This window comes from Ixodes scapularis, unplaced genomic scaffold, assembly GCF_016920785.2.
Source record: "Ixodes scapularis isolate PalLabHiFi unplaced genomic scaffold, ASM1692078v2 PGA_scaffold1__304_contigs__length_218370807, whole genome shotgun sequence".
In the NCBI taxonomy this organism is placed as follows: Eukaryota; Metazoa; Arthropoda; class Arachnida; order Ixodida; family Ixodidae; genus Ixodes; species Ixodes scapularis.
The window spans coordinates 84,464,730-84,480,402 of record NW_024609846.1 but is presented as its reverse complement, the minus strand read 5'-3'; positions in this window follow the sequence as shown (position 1 = coordinate 84,480,402).

Sequence of the window (15,673 nt, the reverse complement as noted above, 5' to 3'; positions counted from 1 at the left end):
TTTGGCTAAGATTTAGAACACGGACTAGTCGCATCTTTGAAATTGTTGACCAACTGCACGCTGTCTAAATATCCCCACAACCCCAATTATTTGCCCAGACGACGCCACCTGAAGCAGCGGCGCCGGCTACTGCGCCCAGATGTAACAGTGGATCCAAATGCTCGACGTGGTCACGTGGTTTATGGGCCGCGTTGGCGACGTAAGGTGCGAGAAAGTGACGGAAGCGTGGAACGACACTTTGCTCAACATTTCCGCCCGCAGTCCTCCTTGCCGTGCGTGAACGAACGCAAGCGCATGAGCAACAAATTTAGGAGGCAGGTGTCCGCCATTAAATTGCAAGAGATATCCATGGTTTGAGGTGCTTCCTCTCTTAAATCTGGGCTCAAGTGAGAACCGGAAGGCTGTTGCAGTAAGACAACGAGGTAGAGAGGCTTAGAGCGATAAACGGGCAGCTGAAAGTGTCCCCCAATAGGCCGCCGCCATGTTGCATATTTTTGACAACTAGACACGTGACCTTATAGTTTCATGTCTAGATTTTAACGAAGTACCGGGCACAAATAATTGCTTGTTGATCTTTAATAACGGTACCAACGAGATAAGTTATGTTTCGTTTGTTTTAACTCCTGAAATGTGCTTTTACGACAAAAACTCGGGCAGCTTCTCAATGCCTCCGCTAGATGCCGTCAGCCGTGGTGCTGCATTTTGGGTTTTAATCGGATCCAGACACTCATCTCTGGGTGTTACAATATTGAAAAAAAATAGTGCAGTTACGTTTCTAGTGGTCAGAAGTGTACAACATATGGCGGCAGCCAGGTGGGGGGCACTTTTGCTTGGTGAACGGGGGTACCAGTTTATCGCTCTAAGCCTCACTACCTTGTTTCAGCATAGGAAGGCGTCGTATAGACGAGCGTCCCACAATCTAACTTATTGGCAAAATGCGGCAGTCAAGATCCAAAACTACGGGATGATGCAAATTGAGCTGCCGTCTCGTTTTAAAGGTGTCCTTTTAACGATGTTAGGTTAATATAATTCTCCCTTTGCAAGAAAATGCTCATCCAGGTGTATACTGGTACTGCACAACTGACCAACTGACCCAGAAGCCTCCTTGACGCTACGTAATATATCAATATTTAAAGCTGTTTATTTATTTCGGTCCCTCCTTTGTATATTTCCCTAATGTATTCGCGGGAAACGCAATGTTGCCATATAGATTACCCCTTGCTAACGATGCCCGTAAGAGATTCATGAAGTGGACATTAGCATTGCGTGACCACTCGTCTCGGGCTCATCACGATCAATGCTTCGGCGCACATGTGTGCAGTGGCACTCCAATCGTTGTCGTGACGGGAATGTACGAACTCTAACAATAGGGAGTTTTGGAATAAGGGGACTCTATGCTCTGGGTTACCCAAGCAGCATGAGGCGTCGCACAGCGCGCGCGCAGAAGGCAGTGCGACACTCCAATCTGCTTAAGGGACCCAAAACGCGCCAATATAACTTTTTTGTTTGTTTTGAGCATGCGTGCACTGACTTAAAAACAAATCTCCTGGAAGCTTTAAGGTGGCAGCTGACGTCTCGTAACAAAAGCGGCTTCTTCGGGGTCTTCCGAAGGTGCGAAATCTCTGTCAAACGTCGGCTTCCACTGCTTCCAAGTTTTCCTGTGCTTTTTCCTGGGCGTTTTAAAATTTTTATAGAAACATTCTAGAAACCTCAGAGTGGAAGCCAACACGTGGACCAAAAAGACTAGTACATTGTTGTACGAAGCGACACGCATGAACCAGCACGGTGATTCGCAATTGATCCTTTTATTTGCGCGTGTCCCCGTTGTGTCTTTCTCTTCCTTTGTTGGGGACAAAAGTCAAGTCAAATTGGACGTTTTAGTGATTTATACAGCGTAAGGTTGGTCTGCCAGTAGGGGCGACACTGGTTTACACTGTAGATGAGCAATTTTGCCAGTGCAGTACGACTGCTAACCTGGGGTCTTTAACGTGCTCAAGCAGTAGTGATACACGACCGCACGCCGGTACGATGCTCATCCAGATCGAAATGGGCAGGGGTGGGGCTCGAACCCAGGATCCCTGGGTTCTGCAGCGCGAGCTTTCGCTCTACGCGCGTCGAGCTGGGTGTGCGCTTTTGCCCACTCTAACCCACTAGCTTTAGCCCTTTCTGGGGAAAGGCAAGTTTAGAAGTGTGTTTGAGTCTAAATATCGTGTTCATCTCCATATCGTTGTGGTGGCCTTCTAACCTTTGTCCCCCTTCGAAGCAGCGGGTGCGTTTAAGACTCAACGTGGCCATTGCTCGCTGCTCTGTAGCCACAGAGGCCGTCTCTTGGGTGGAGTGTATAATTGGTCTTAAATGTTCGCGTGTTCTTCGAAGCACTTGGCCTTCAGGGGTCCGGATTTTGTGGGACCTTACAGTAGAATAGCCCATACTAGAGCAGGTGAACAGCAGGGTTGTAGATGTGGTTTCAGAACCTGTTTCAATATCCGGTAGTGCTCGTGAGGACTTATCAAAGCTAGCCTTCTATTGTTGCCTTAATTTTGTGAGGCGTTGTGTGACGGTTTCGGGCGACACGATAACAGGTAGGTAATGTCCAGACCTGGCGGGCAACAGTGTTCTTGTATGCCGGCTCATCAGTCTTTGCACTGGTGATTGGAGAACCTCGTAACATGGAGTGTTTCGCCACTCAAGAAGTACATAGTAAACCTTTTATTGTTCTCGCTTTTTCTCAGTAATCGTTTGGCCTGGCTCAAGGCTCGTTCGGTCATGCCAATTATTTGGGGATGTAAGGGCTCGAAGTTATTTGCTCGATCTTCAAGTTTTTCAGGAACGGTTTGGAACTCATGGCTCCCAAACGAAGACTTTCATACAAAACTCTTTAACTGGGGAAGCTGTGGTGGTTTTCATTTCTTCAACCTCGAAGCAAAATAAGTAAAGTCCACCATTTTTATGAAGTCCCGCCCTTCATGAGTAAAAAAAATTAAAGCCGTTTACAACTCCCTGTAACACCGAATTAGAGCGCAGCTCTTGAGGAGGAGGAGGGAAGGGTACTGGGGGGGGGGGGGTCAAGTGACCTCGGGGGGCGGGGGGCTCACGTGACCTTGGGGTGTCACGTGACGTCGGGGAGGGGGTCACGTGGCCTGGGGGTCACGTGACGATGCCGATGACGTCATCAGTGACGTCACTGATGACGTCATCAGTGATGATAATGACGATGAGGATGCCGGTCACGTCATCAGTGATGTCACTGATGACGTCATCAGTGATGATGACGATGACGATGCGGATTCCGATGACGTCATCAGTGATGATGCCTATGACGATCCAGATGCCGGTGGCGTCATCAGTGACGTCACTGATGACGTCATCAGTGGCGATGACGTCAATGGGGGGTCACATGACCTCGGGGAGTATCCCCAGGTCACGTGACCCCGGGGAAGTCAGGTGACCTGGGTAACCACCGTGACCCTCGTGAGGGTAACCCTAGTAACCCTTGTGAGGGAAACTCTCGTGACCCTCGTGAGGGTAACTCTCGTGACCCTCGTGAGGGTAGCTCTCATAACCCTCGTGACCCTCGTGAGGGTAACCCTCGTGACCCTCGTGAAGGCAACCCTTTTGAGGGTTAGTAACCCTCGTAGCCCTCGTGATCCTCGTGAGGGTAACCCTCGTGAGATTAACCCTCGTAATCCTCACGAGGGTTACGAGGGTTACTCGCGGTTACGCTGACGGCGACGGCGACGGCGACGGCGCTCAAGCCGGGAACGGGCGCCTAAGAGCTGCGCTCTAAAAACCCGATACCAACATACTGCCCAGGCAGTGTTGGCACCGCATGACTCAAGAGTGGCATGTTGACCTTTTTTCGTATCTACATTGGACACTTGTTGCACTTGTCGTACTCGCCCTCGATGTCAACGTTGATTCCAGGCCAAAACAGAATATCTTCAGCTCTTTTTTAGAGCGCAGCTCTTAGGGGCCCGTTTCCGGCTTGAGCGGCGTCGGCGTCGCCGCCGCCGTCGGCGTAACCGCGCGGTGCATTATGGGTAAATTTCCCCGCTAAATCTAGCGGAAAAATTTTTCCGCTAGATTTGGCGGAAAATTTTCTCCGCTAAATCTAGCGTAAAAATTTTCCCCGCTAGATTTAGCGGAAAAAATTCCCCACTCAATCTAGCGGAAAATATTCCCCGCTATATCTAGCGGAAAAATTTCTCCGCTAAATCTAGCGGGAAAAATTCCCCGCTAAATCTAGCGGAAAAATTTCCCCGCTAAATCTAGCGGAAAATATTCCCCGCTAAATCTAGCGGGAAAAAGGCCCCGCTAAATCTAGCCGAAAAATTTTCCCATTTAATCTAGCGGAAAAATTTCCCCGCTAAATCTAGCGGAAAAATTGCAAAAAAATTTTCCCCGCTAGATTTAGCGGAAAAAATTCCCCGCTAAATCTAGCGGAAAAATTTCTCCGCTAAATCTAGCGGAAAAATTTCTCCGTTAAATTTAGCGGAAACATTTCTCCGCTAAATCTAGCGGGAAAAATGCCCCGCTAAATCTAGCGGAAAAATTAACCCGCTAAATCTAGCGGAAAAATTTCCCCGCTAAATCTAGCGGAAAAATTTTTCTGGGGTGTCACGTGACCCCCCAAGGTCACATGAGAACAAGAACACATGAGAACAAGCTCACATGAGAACAAGTAACCCTGAGTACCCTTCAACCCTCCTCCTCAAGAGCTGCGCTCCAATTCGGTGTTACAGGGAGTTGTAAACGGCTTTCATTTTTTTCATCGCCCTGCCTGTGTGTGCTGCGTGCAGCAAGTTGTGGAATTTTTGTCTGGTAGCTGTAGGTATGATAGCCTTTCAAGTTGCGGCACTTGGTCTTTCTGTTCCGGCCATGCAGTCAGCGCATACTGACGCAGCTGTTGCAGTTGTGAGTCACCTGAGGTTGCCAGTCGAATTTCTTGAATGCGGACTTGAGTAACTGATATGCGGTCTAGTGCGTTTACTTTGGAATTTGTCTTCTTCCAATGTATACTTTGGGAGAAAACGTGAAAGGGCATCTGATAACAGCAGTTCTTTTCCAGATATATGCTTCTCTTGTAATGAGTACTTCTAGAGAGCCATCTTCCTTCGTTGCAGTCTCATCGGACATTGACGCAGTGGTTTCATGAAAATAGCTTGCAACGACTCGTTATCTGATTTTACGGTTACACACGGTTGTACAAATATGTAATGGTGAAACTTGGTGCATCCGTGAACAATAGCGAGCATCTCATTCTCGATCTGCGCATACTTTGTATCTACTGCCGTCAGGGATCTCGACGAATATGGTAGTGGCTTTCTACCCTGGCTGATAGCGGCTACCACGCCATATATTGACTTGCGTCGACTGAGAGCGTAATGGGCTTTCCTGGGGTGTAGTGTGCAAACAATGGTGCTTTTGTCAATACAGCCCCCAGTACCTCCAAGCCTGTTTGCTGTTGTTCCGGCCACACTCACGCGCACTCCTTCTTGAGTAGTTCTCTTAGTGGTGCTCCTCGCTCAAAAGTCGGGGTATGAAGTTAGAGAGGTGTGTGATCATTCCAAGGAATATTCGAAGTTCCTTGTAATCTCTAGGTTCTTTTACATCCAGGATGTCTCGAATCCTGTCTGGATATACAGTGATGCCGTCTACACAGGTGTGACAATTAAAGGGGCTGTAAAACGATTTTTTTGCTGTTGCTAACTAGTACTCAGATTCCCTTCCTAGCGTTAATAACTGAATAAACTTACTTTAGTTCTTCTTTCTAGACAATGGCACTCGCCAATCAAACCTATAGAAATATGAACATCGTTCATCCCCTCAACTCGGAGCTAGAACAAGCGGTCACGTGGCCTAGTGTCTATCCTTTGCCGCCAATGTTAATCATATCCACGCGCTAGGGTGGACATAGTAGAAAACGAGTGCTGAGCTCAAGGCATTGTGTTCAGCTATTCTCGTCAACGCAGTGATTGGACACGCGCCACTATCCGATTGTCCGCCGAGGCATTGATTGTTACGAGCCGCAGTCGAGTTCTCGTGCCCAATCCACGAGCCGCGCTCGATCGTCGTCAGGCGGGTGGTTTCGACCCCACAATTACGTCATCAAGCTTTGCGGAAGAAGGACTGAAAGAGTCCCCTTTATCCTTGCAATTTCACCGCGACCAAGAAGCTTTTGAATCAATGGCGGTTCGTGCGAGTACACCTGGGCCAGACTGGGGCTAGGACGCCTCTGTAAAGTCATGAACATTCCAATCCGATATCCTTTCATGACCCCGTTAAGCCGCTATTAAGGCAGATACACACATTTGCGTTTGAGTGCGCAGCTTCGAGAAACGGAAGCGAGTGACGGGCACATCCGCGTGCTTCGTATGAAGCGTGGACCTTCAAGGATCTTGTCACGTGACATAAGAATCGGGGATGTCCTCGTTTCTCGCAGCCGCAACGCAGTGAATTGCACTAGAAGGCAACCGTGTGTAGGGTCACTTCTAAAACATCGTGCAAAGGACAGCTCTGCAGATGAGTATCTTTCTGTTAAAACGGTCTTGTTACCTCGGTCAAATAAAAATTGTCTGCAGGCATGACAGAAGCATACTTGTGTATAAAAAAAATAAATATACTTCGATCATACTTTAAGCGTGCTTGCAGATACTTTTATCATCATTTCTGCAGCGAATTTCGTGTCTTCCGTAGGATATACGAGCGGTGCGATTGCAGCTTGTGTTCGGTCCTTTTCATTCCGCAAATGGCACCCTACGCATGACCATTTTTATGACAGTAAACGTGCCTTGACAAATAACAAAGTTACCCCGAATTCGAATTTTTTTCAAATTTTTCAAATTCGTTTATTTTGCCACAAACAGTACAATTGTGAAAGAGGAGCTGGAAAAGGTGCAAACCTGCAGCTTGACGAGTCCCAGCGCCCCAGAACAAGGTAACAGAGGCACTGGCACATACAGACAAAAAAGAACGAATATGCGCACACATAAATTTGCATACATCTATACAGAGGATAAACACATTTTGCTGGGAAAGGGGCAAAGGGATAAACACGCTTTGCCCCTTTACCCGTACGGCCATTACCCTTAGATATTTACCATACCCTTTGTTTAAACGGCCGGTATCCCTAACAAATCGAAAATGTAGTATAGAAGTTGGTCATGTCGCTCAAACTCACATTCTTTCTATGCGCATATTTAGACAGCGGGGAATTAATCTCACTTAAAATAGCGTCTGGTATTTCCGATTTGATGGGCAGTTTGAAGAGCGCGGTGCGACTGCTAACCTATCGGTACGTAATGTCCATCATCCAGATGTGAACGCAGTACCGCACGTCTGTACAATGCTCATTCTTATCGAAAATGGGAAGGGGGCGGGACCGACGCTTCGCCATCGAATCTGCGAAAATGAAAAGCCGGTTCGCCGTCGGTGTCGCCGGACCCTGACCTATAGTCCATGAGAATGAGCCTACCGAACTGGAGGCTCTAGTATACGGACGTGGATAAAAATCTATCGGTTTCCGATTAAATACTGGTCAGGAACCGCAGAGTGACTCTAGACTGCCGTTGACTCTGCCTTCAAATATACGCGCGTCTACGCGCTTTCATGCGGATTGTAGACACTCGTCATACGAGGTGAAAGCATGGAGGTGTCAGAAGAAGCCAAATTGTACTCACATATTTTCACCGGCCATCGAACGGGATGGCCGCGCGGACAACCGACGCGGGTCGTTTCCAACATAACGATTTCGTCCCAAGATAAACAACTCCAACAGCGAAGAGAGAGCACGCATGCGCCATCGATTTGTTGATCGTTCGTTTTTTGTTTTTCTTTTCTTTTTTAGAGCAGAAGGAAGAGCGACTTCTGTACCTGCTGACGACAGGCGGCACGCCGGGCTTCATTGCGTGAACTCGGCATTTACCCTCCCCCTCCTCCTCCCACACGCACACCCAACGTCACGTACACCGGATTCGATGTAAGCGTTCAGTGTACCGTCCCGAGCGCGGATCTATAGTGAGCTTATTTCTGAACCAACCAGAAGGAAGTGAGCGCAAAGGCAGCCTGGTTTGACGAGCACAAGAAAAGAACTTCCATGGCCCACGTCATCGCCGGCCTGCACGTAACGCGTCACAAGTGGCGTCATTAGTGGGACATCGTTATATTTTGCTAACACGAAGTGATAATTTGTTAATGTCGAGTCCGAGAACGAGTGACGTAGGCTCGTTACTTTATGACCGAGTGAAGGGTAATGGCACTTTTCGACCTTTGTCGAGTAAACACGTGCAAAGGACAGTAAAAAAAAAGTCACATCTTGGAAGAAAAAAAAGAGTGAAGTAATATTTCTTCGATTTGAGTAAAATGTACTTTGTTTAAATCACTTTTTCCTGATTATGTACCCTTTGTAAAGGCCAGCTAGACGTTGAACACGATACTTACCGGTGTCTAGGGTCGTTCTAAAACACACGATACTCGCGTGCCTTGCTGTTGTTTTTTTCTTCTCAAGTCGTCAATGTTTTATTTTATTTCAAAATTTTCATATATTGTTGGAGGAAGCAGGCGTTTTGAAACTGAAACCGAAACCGAAACCTGCGGACGGAGGTCGGAGAAATATAGAGGAGGAGAGTGTGCCAGAAGTCACGTGGCTACACGCAGCAGTACAGTTTTTCTCAGTTTTCTTTTTTTTTGTTGTTGTTGTTGTTTCTGCGCAGCACACGAAATCGTCGACAGCGTTGCGGGTACCTTTTGCCGTGCGATTGCTTTGCAGTTATGTTTGTTCCGCTCGCTGTTCTGCACTTGAATGTAAGTTGTTTTGTGCATTGAACATTTCGAAATGAGTAGTGAGTGCCCGTGGTGAATGCCCGAGATTGGCTCCGAAAAGAATGCCCCCAAGATGTTGCGTGAAGAGCGGCCTGACAGGTTCTGCATCCGAAAGTGGCATTGTGCGGCAGATTTTGCACAAGTTTCCGAAAGACCAACGGAATCAAGACCAATGGCTGGCTGCGATTCCTGCAGAACAGTTAGAGGCACCTCGGAAAGCGGACGCTACCCGATTTATATGCTCCTTGCATTTTGTGCAAAGTGGCTACATTGAGTTGGCAGGCGTCAAAAAGGGAGTCACGTACCATTTAGTTCAGCCACTTTTCGTCCACAACATTTTTTTCTCATTAATAATTGTGAAAAAGAAATGTGTAAATATTAAAAAAAATTTTTACAAAAAAAGAAAAAAGAAAACAGTATGCTTACACTTTGTATTGAATCTGGTCCACTGAGCTATTCTAGACCTTTATATAGTCGTTTTGACAATTCGTTTTATACGAGACCCATTAAGGGGGCAATGCCGGCAATTTTTTTCCCGGGTTCTGCCGGCTGCCGGCAGAATATCCACTTCCTAACAACAAAGACTTGTGGATGTCCTTGGATAGAGGGAGCATCCTATCGTGGAGCTTGAAGTACGATAGTTTTGACATCGTAATGTTCAGGCAGTCGAGGGGGAACTCCTCGTTTGTAGTAATGCAGCCGGTCGACTGTAGGTTGGAAAGCTTGCTGCCAATTTCCCTGCAGCAAAAGCCATCCCCAGGCTCGAAGTCGGGCAGCACCACACATTGGCCAGATCACACCTAGTGATGAAATCGTACGCATGCATATTCAACTCGAAATACGCACTTCGTGCTTGACGTTTCCGCGTTTTTCAATTGGTGTTCAATTGGTGTTCGAACACCAATTGGTGTTCGTAGGACGAGCGATGTTTTCCGTCACGAGAAGGGGCCACGACTCAGCGACGTCTTCGTGAAAATCGGCTTGGTGGTCGGGCGTGTCGTACGGAATGAATCCTAATTGTCTTGATCGGTCCGGAATTTCTCTTTCGAAGGAAGACAAATTCGCCGGTACTGCGAACGACAGTTCTGAAGTAGAGGTCCCACGCCCGTCGTCCGCCACCATCGCCGCCCATCCCGCGAGTCCCACGATACGCGATACGACACATGTTAAGAATTACGCAGTGAACGCACAGAACGGTTCTCTGCGCAACCTTTTTATTATTTTTTTTTTCAATTAACGTATTTTTAGCTTTTTATAAACCACTAAATATTAGGTTTCATATTTTAATATTGAGTGTGTGCCTTCGATGACCCAGGACTTTGATACAAATTTTGGAGTTGTGACTAATCCTTTGAAAACGGCCCGTGACCCCGGAAAAGAGAGTGAGCGCGACTCACACCTGCCAGTTGTCGATCGGCGGTTTTCGGGCGGAAAGAAACCGAACTTGGAGCAGTAAATTCTGTTCTGGGTATTGTTGGACTCTCATATGTCATGTACAACTCAAAACGTCAGCAACGTGGCTGGCCTACGTTGCTGACGTGGAGCGCACATTTTTTTATCTCCAACGAAAACAAGGGTAAAAAGAAGCATTTTCGCGGTACTGCATGTTCCTGCAATCTACTGCGGATAACATTTTGCTACTCATTCCAAAATCTAAAAAAAAAAAAAAAAAAAGTTTGCTGGCGCTTGGAAAGGCACTTTGCGGCTGCCCGGGCCGCCCGTCCGCCTGCCCGCCGGCGGTGACGTACGCGGGCAGGGAAAAGTAGGGATGTTTCATTGTTGGCCAGTAGACAGTCGCCACCTGGAATTCTCGCGGCCGGAGTAATTTGAGAATTTCAATAACTTCACGGAATGTATTTTTTTTTTCTGTAATAAAATATTTTGGCTATTGGTTGAGAAAGGGTTATTGACGTGGTCTGGCGATTTCCAGCCCCCCAAATCGAGGACAATAAAACAAAAACGAAAAAGTGGCGGCTTTCTCTACAGTTTCTACAACAAGAAGAAAAAAATAGACACAAAGCTTTTTTTTTAAGTTTTACTGCGTTTTTCGTTGCCAATCCTCCAGCCTCCTCTTCGTTTTTTTCTGCTGCTACTATCACTGGTTCCTCCGCTTCATTTTCACCATGACGCGCTTTACCCTACGTCCACTTAAAAGAGAACTCCGCCGATTTTTTTTTTTTTTTTTAGCTACCTAATTCACAGGCATGATCTCAATGCCGAATGGATTCCTGATTCCGAAACGCTACCTCGCTCCCCAGATTCACTCTAGCTAATTTTTTTATGTATTTCGTTCGCTCCCGAATTTGAAACATCGTTCTCCCTAGTTTCTTCCTAGTTTTCCACGCCACTCACAGAGCCGAGGCGCACGTTTCGGCTTGCTTCGCCGTTGTCGTCGAACAACGATGGGTGGCGACACAGGCCCCGCCGCCGTCGGCGTTGTCTGATACTATCTCGCGTCCGCCGAGAAAGCACGGGAACTTCTCGTGGTTGGTATATTTGTACTTTTTTGACTACTTCGTCGTTGGCGCGCGCTTGCCGTCAGATTTGCGCTCGGTTACAACGGCGAGGATTATGGGAAGCTGCTACTTACATCGGTGATGATCTGCACAGTGCAACGAAAACAGAGGCAACAGTGGAGAAGACGCTCGTGGGTCAGGCCATCCCTCGGCGACCGTGCGACGCACGTCCAGGCTTGTCGTTCGGCGAATTTTACGCGCGCACGATGAGGTCCTCGTGCCTTTATCATCAAGCAAACGACGGCTTTCCATCCACCACGTCGAGAAAAAGCTCCAAGTTCATAGAGGGACCGGGCTTCGAAGTGGGCTGCGACTCCGACATTTTTTGACGCGTACTGTTGTGCCGTCTGCTCGAGCGGGATACCAGGGATACCGCTTCCTTCAGCGTTCTCCCCTGGTTCTCCCTTCCGGAACACGACCTACGTCATGTCCTGTCGCTCGCTGATTGGCTTAAAGGACGCGCGTTGAGGGAGAAAGTCGGTCTCGTGCGTCGTCGAAAAACGCAACCCTCGGAGACGCATATATCCGGTACATACAAAAACAACAAAAAAAACGCGGCTCGAAACGCGCGTCTCGGCTATGTGGGAATGGGCCTTCGCTGGGGGAAGTGGCGTCACCTATGTGCGCTGTTTCAAACTATAGAAATTGTTTTTGACAAGAACCGCTAGATGACGCCCCGTGCCTTTTGAGAGTAAAGCCCCTCGATGTGTTTGCGTTTATTTGAGAGCAGGTTCCAGACTAAATGTGATACGTTTCTGCTGTAGCCGGTGACAGGTTAAGAAAGCCATACGTGCTCCACCTCCAGCACGAGTTTCCTGCCTTTCATAATACTCCGTTGTACGCGCGCGCAGCCAAAGAAGTCAACGAACGCGTGTCGAAGGCGGAGCTTTCACACCTTTCAGCGGCAGTTTTGAACAAGGCGATTGACAGCGCGCCTCCCTGGTTTTCAGTGTGTGCGTCAGTGTTCCGCGACTTGGCTAGGTTGTCTTTTTTCTCATTAGTATGCTGTGTCAGGGTGGTGACAAAATTGCTGCAATTTTCTCTTTTCCTTTTTTTAGAGCGCAGCTCTTAGGGGCCCGTTTCCGGCTCGAGCGGCGTAACCGTGAGGTCGCGTGACCCCCCCCAGGTTACGTGACCCCCCACCCCGAGGTCACGTGAACCCCCGAGGTCACGTGAACCCCCGAGGTCACGTGAACCCCCTGAAGTCACGTGATTCCCCCTGAGGTCGCGTGACCCCTTGAGGTCACGTGACCCCCGAGGTCATGTGACCCCCCTGACGTCACACGACCTCCCCTGAGGTCACGTGACCTCAAGGAGTCACCTATCCCTCAGTACGCTTCCATCCTCCTCAAGAGCTGCGCTCTAATCCGGCGTTACAGGGAATTGTAAACGGTTTCATTTTTTTTTCTGTTGTTGTTATGGGTAATAAGACTATTTTTGATGAGTCCGTGTGCGACGGAAAAAAATGCAACTGTAATGTTTGTTTTATATCAAGCAGAGTTTTCACGCCGCGAATCACTTAGCGGTGTCAGTCTGCGAAGGTCTTAACTGTCAACAACATTTGGCCAAACATGATAGCCGAATTGATTGGGCATTTCCCGCTAAAAACATTTCAGCAAGTCTCGGCAATCGAATACCATATGGTACCTGCCCCACGGTGCCGCATTAACCAAATAAGGATTGAGGAGAAGTTCTCTTCTGCACAGCACCATCGCAAACCGATGGACGCGTCTGTGCCGTCCCCCACCCTAACCCGATCATCTGTTTTTGACAGGAACCCAAAAGGCTCTCTGGGGATTCTCCCATTGAAGATAATCGTCGAAGAACGTCGAATGACCCCCTGTCGGAAGTCGTACAACATTTGTTTTCTATTCGTTTGTTTCCAGCAAAGGCCGAGCAGGCTACGACCCTTGGTTCCGGAATAAAAAAAAAAAAAAATTAATGATGTAAAATAGAAAACTTAAAAAAAAATCAGTATTATTTTCTATTCAAATCAGATTATTGAATATGAATTATATTAATTTGATTTAAATCACTTTAGCTAGAAAATAGTGACTCTTCATCACTACATGAATTTTTAAACACGGTAGATTGATTGATCGCTCATAATATTGCGGATGAAAGAATTACACTGAATTTAAAGTACAGCTTATTTAACAACTTTTTATTGGAATTGGTGTATCCCCCACCGTACTAAAACAAAAGCAGCCTGATGTTGTTGTTTCGTTTTGTTTTTCTAGTTAGCTAAAAATACTTATTTGCATTCTCTTTCGTGTTTTCATTTTGTTGCAACAGAACGTTACGTAGCCGACGAACGAAGGGGAAGAAACCAAGCTCTGCGCTCCGATTTGCTCAAAAGAGCACTTCCCTTTGCTCGTATTCATCAGCCTGATAGCAATATCTCTTCCTTGATGTATCTTTGACTTCAGCACAAAACAAATGCACATAGAAAGCATCAAATATGATAGACAAACTCTAAATAATAACTATTTTCGGAATTATTTTTCGAGAAAGGTTCGATTTAGATCACTCCATAGTAAAATCGATCTGATTTAAATCAGGATTTAAATCACCTTGACTTTTATTCACCATCCTGCATGGTTCTCACAGTTGAGCATAACAAAAAAAGTTGTAAGCGTTCTGATTCTGCAAATGAAGTAGGAAATTTTCGGGTAGAAAATTTTTCGACCTACAGGGATCGCGAGACTCGCGCTATTTTCACCAAAATGGCGGTAGCTTAGATGGTGTAATTCTCGGGATCTATATAAGTAAACAAATGTTCATTCCCCCCCCCCCCCCCCCTTCCCCACCGAGCTGTAGAAACCTGCTCAGCGCGGCTTTCCACCCGCTTTGTTCATATCAAATTTGCCGTCCTTTCTTTAATATGTATATATTCATGGGGAGAAACATTTACCGAAACTGGTGTCGAGTTTGGTTTGGGTTGGTGTTTTGAGGTTTAGAAAAAAGGAGGGACAGCCGGAAGATATGTTGACCTCCTCTGCGGGGCTAGGACTCCACGTCAAAATGTGCGAGAATGTCCAAGTCAAAATGTCCAATATTGGACATTTCGTCTCGATGAACATTTCGTCTCGTTTGAAATCTTGACCTGGTTTGATAGTTCGTCTCTTAGGACATTTTGAACCAGTTGAACATTTTGACCCGTTTAACTTCATGTATTGTTGACCCAGATTCTTACGCTGCATGATGCTGAGACGGACGTCTTTAGATATTCCGCATACCTACACGCGCCCCGGGTTTTCGTTAAAACGGTAGTAATGTGACCACTTTCGGAATTCTGACTAGCTTTTGTTTTGGGTAAAACAAAATACTTCCTATCCGAAGAAAATTAATTAATATACGTTGCGGAAGCTGAAAGTCTGCTAAAATTTCACTCTAGTAGTTGGAAGAAATGCCAAATTTCATATTAGTACTCTGGCTAAAAGATTGTGGACGATTTTTTTCAAATGTTCAATGAACAAATCGGTTCGATTCCTTTTAGCGGACGCTATTCATCTTCATGTATTCGCGGGCTCTTTTGCCCACCATTTCACCAGAGAAAGTTTCAGAGCATCGCCTAAAATTAATCAGAGTATAGGTTATGCTCTGAAAACTTGGTTCCTTGTTCCAGCCGCTGGAGTTATATTCTGGTGGGGCTCACCGCGATATGAAGCTTATTTTCACAATGCTTAAAAGTTTTTTTTTTTTTTTTTTTAAGGTTTTGCAAAATAAGGACCGGAAAGAGACAATTAATACCGGTTTTATGGGCGAAGCTCCTTAGGGGCTAGCCGTGTCCGTATGTCCGTCCGCCGTCGGGTGCACGTGCTCCTGCTCGTGTGCTCACGTGCTCTCGAGCACAAGAGCACGTGCTCCCGTGCTCGTGTAGGGCAAAAAAAACCGCATCTCCACGTGGTGAATGATGTTGATTGGGGCGAAGCTCTGGTGGTGCTTGTCTGCGTAGACGGTGAGCCGCAGCATGCCGAGCCTTTCGTTCGTTCTCATCCAAGTCAGAAAGAGAATGTGTGGTATGGAACGTGGTTATATACGCATTTGAGCATTTGACCGCAGCGTGACATGAATGAAAACGAACGAAAGGCGCGGCATGCTGCGGCTCAGCGTCTACGCAGACAGGCACCACCAGAGCTTCGTCCCAATCAACATCATTCACCACGTAGAGATGCGGTCTTTTTTCTTTTATCCTCTTGCGACGTCTTAGGACCAGCTCCGCAGCAACGCATCCGGTCCAAAGACGTAGCAAGAGGCTTAAAAACCGGTCTTGTCTATCTCGGTCGTACACGGTTGCAGATGTGTGAACGGCCCTTAAGGCAATCGGAATGATA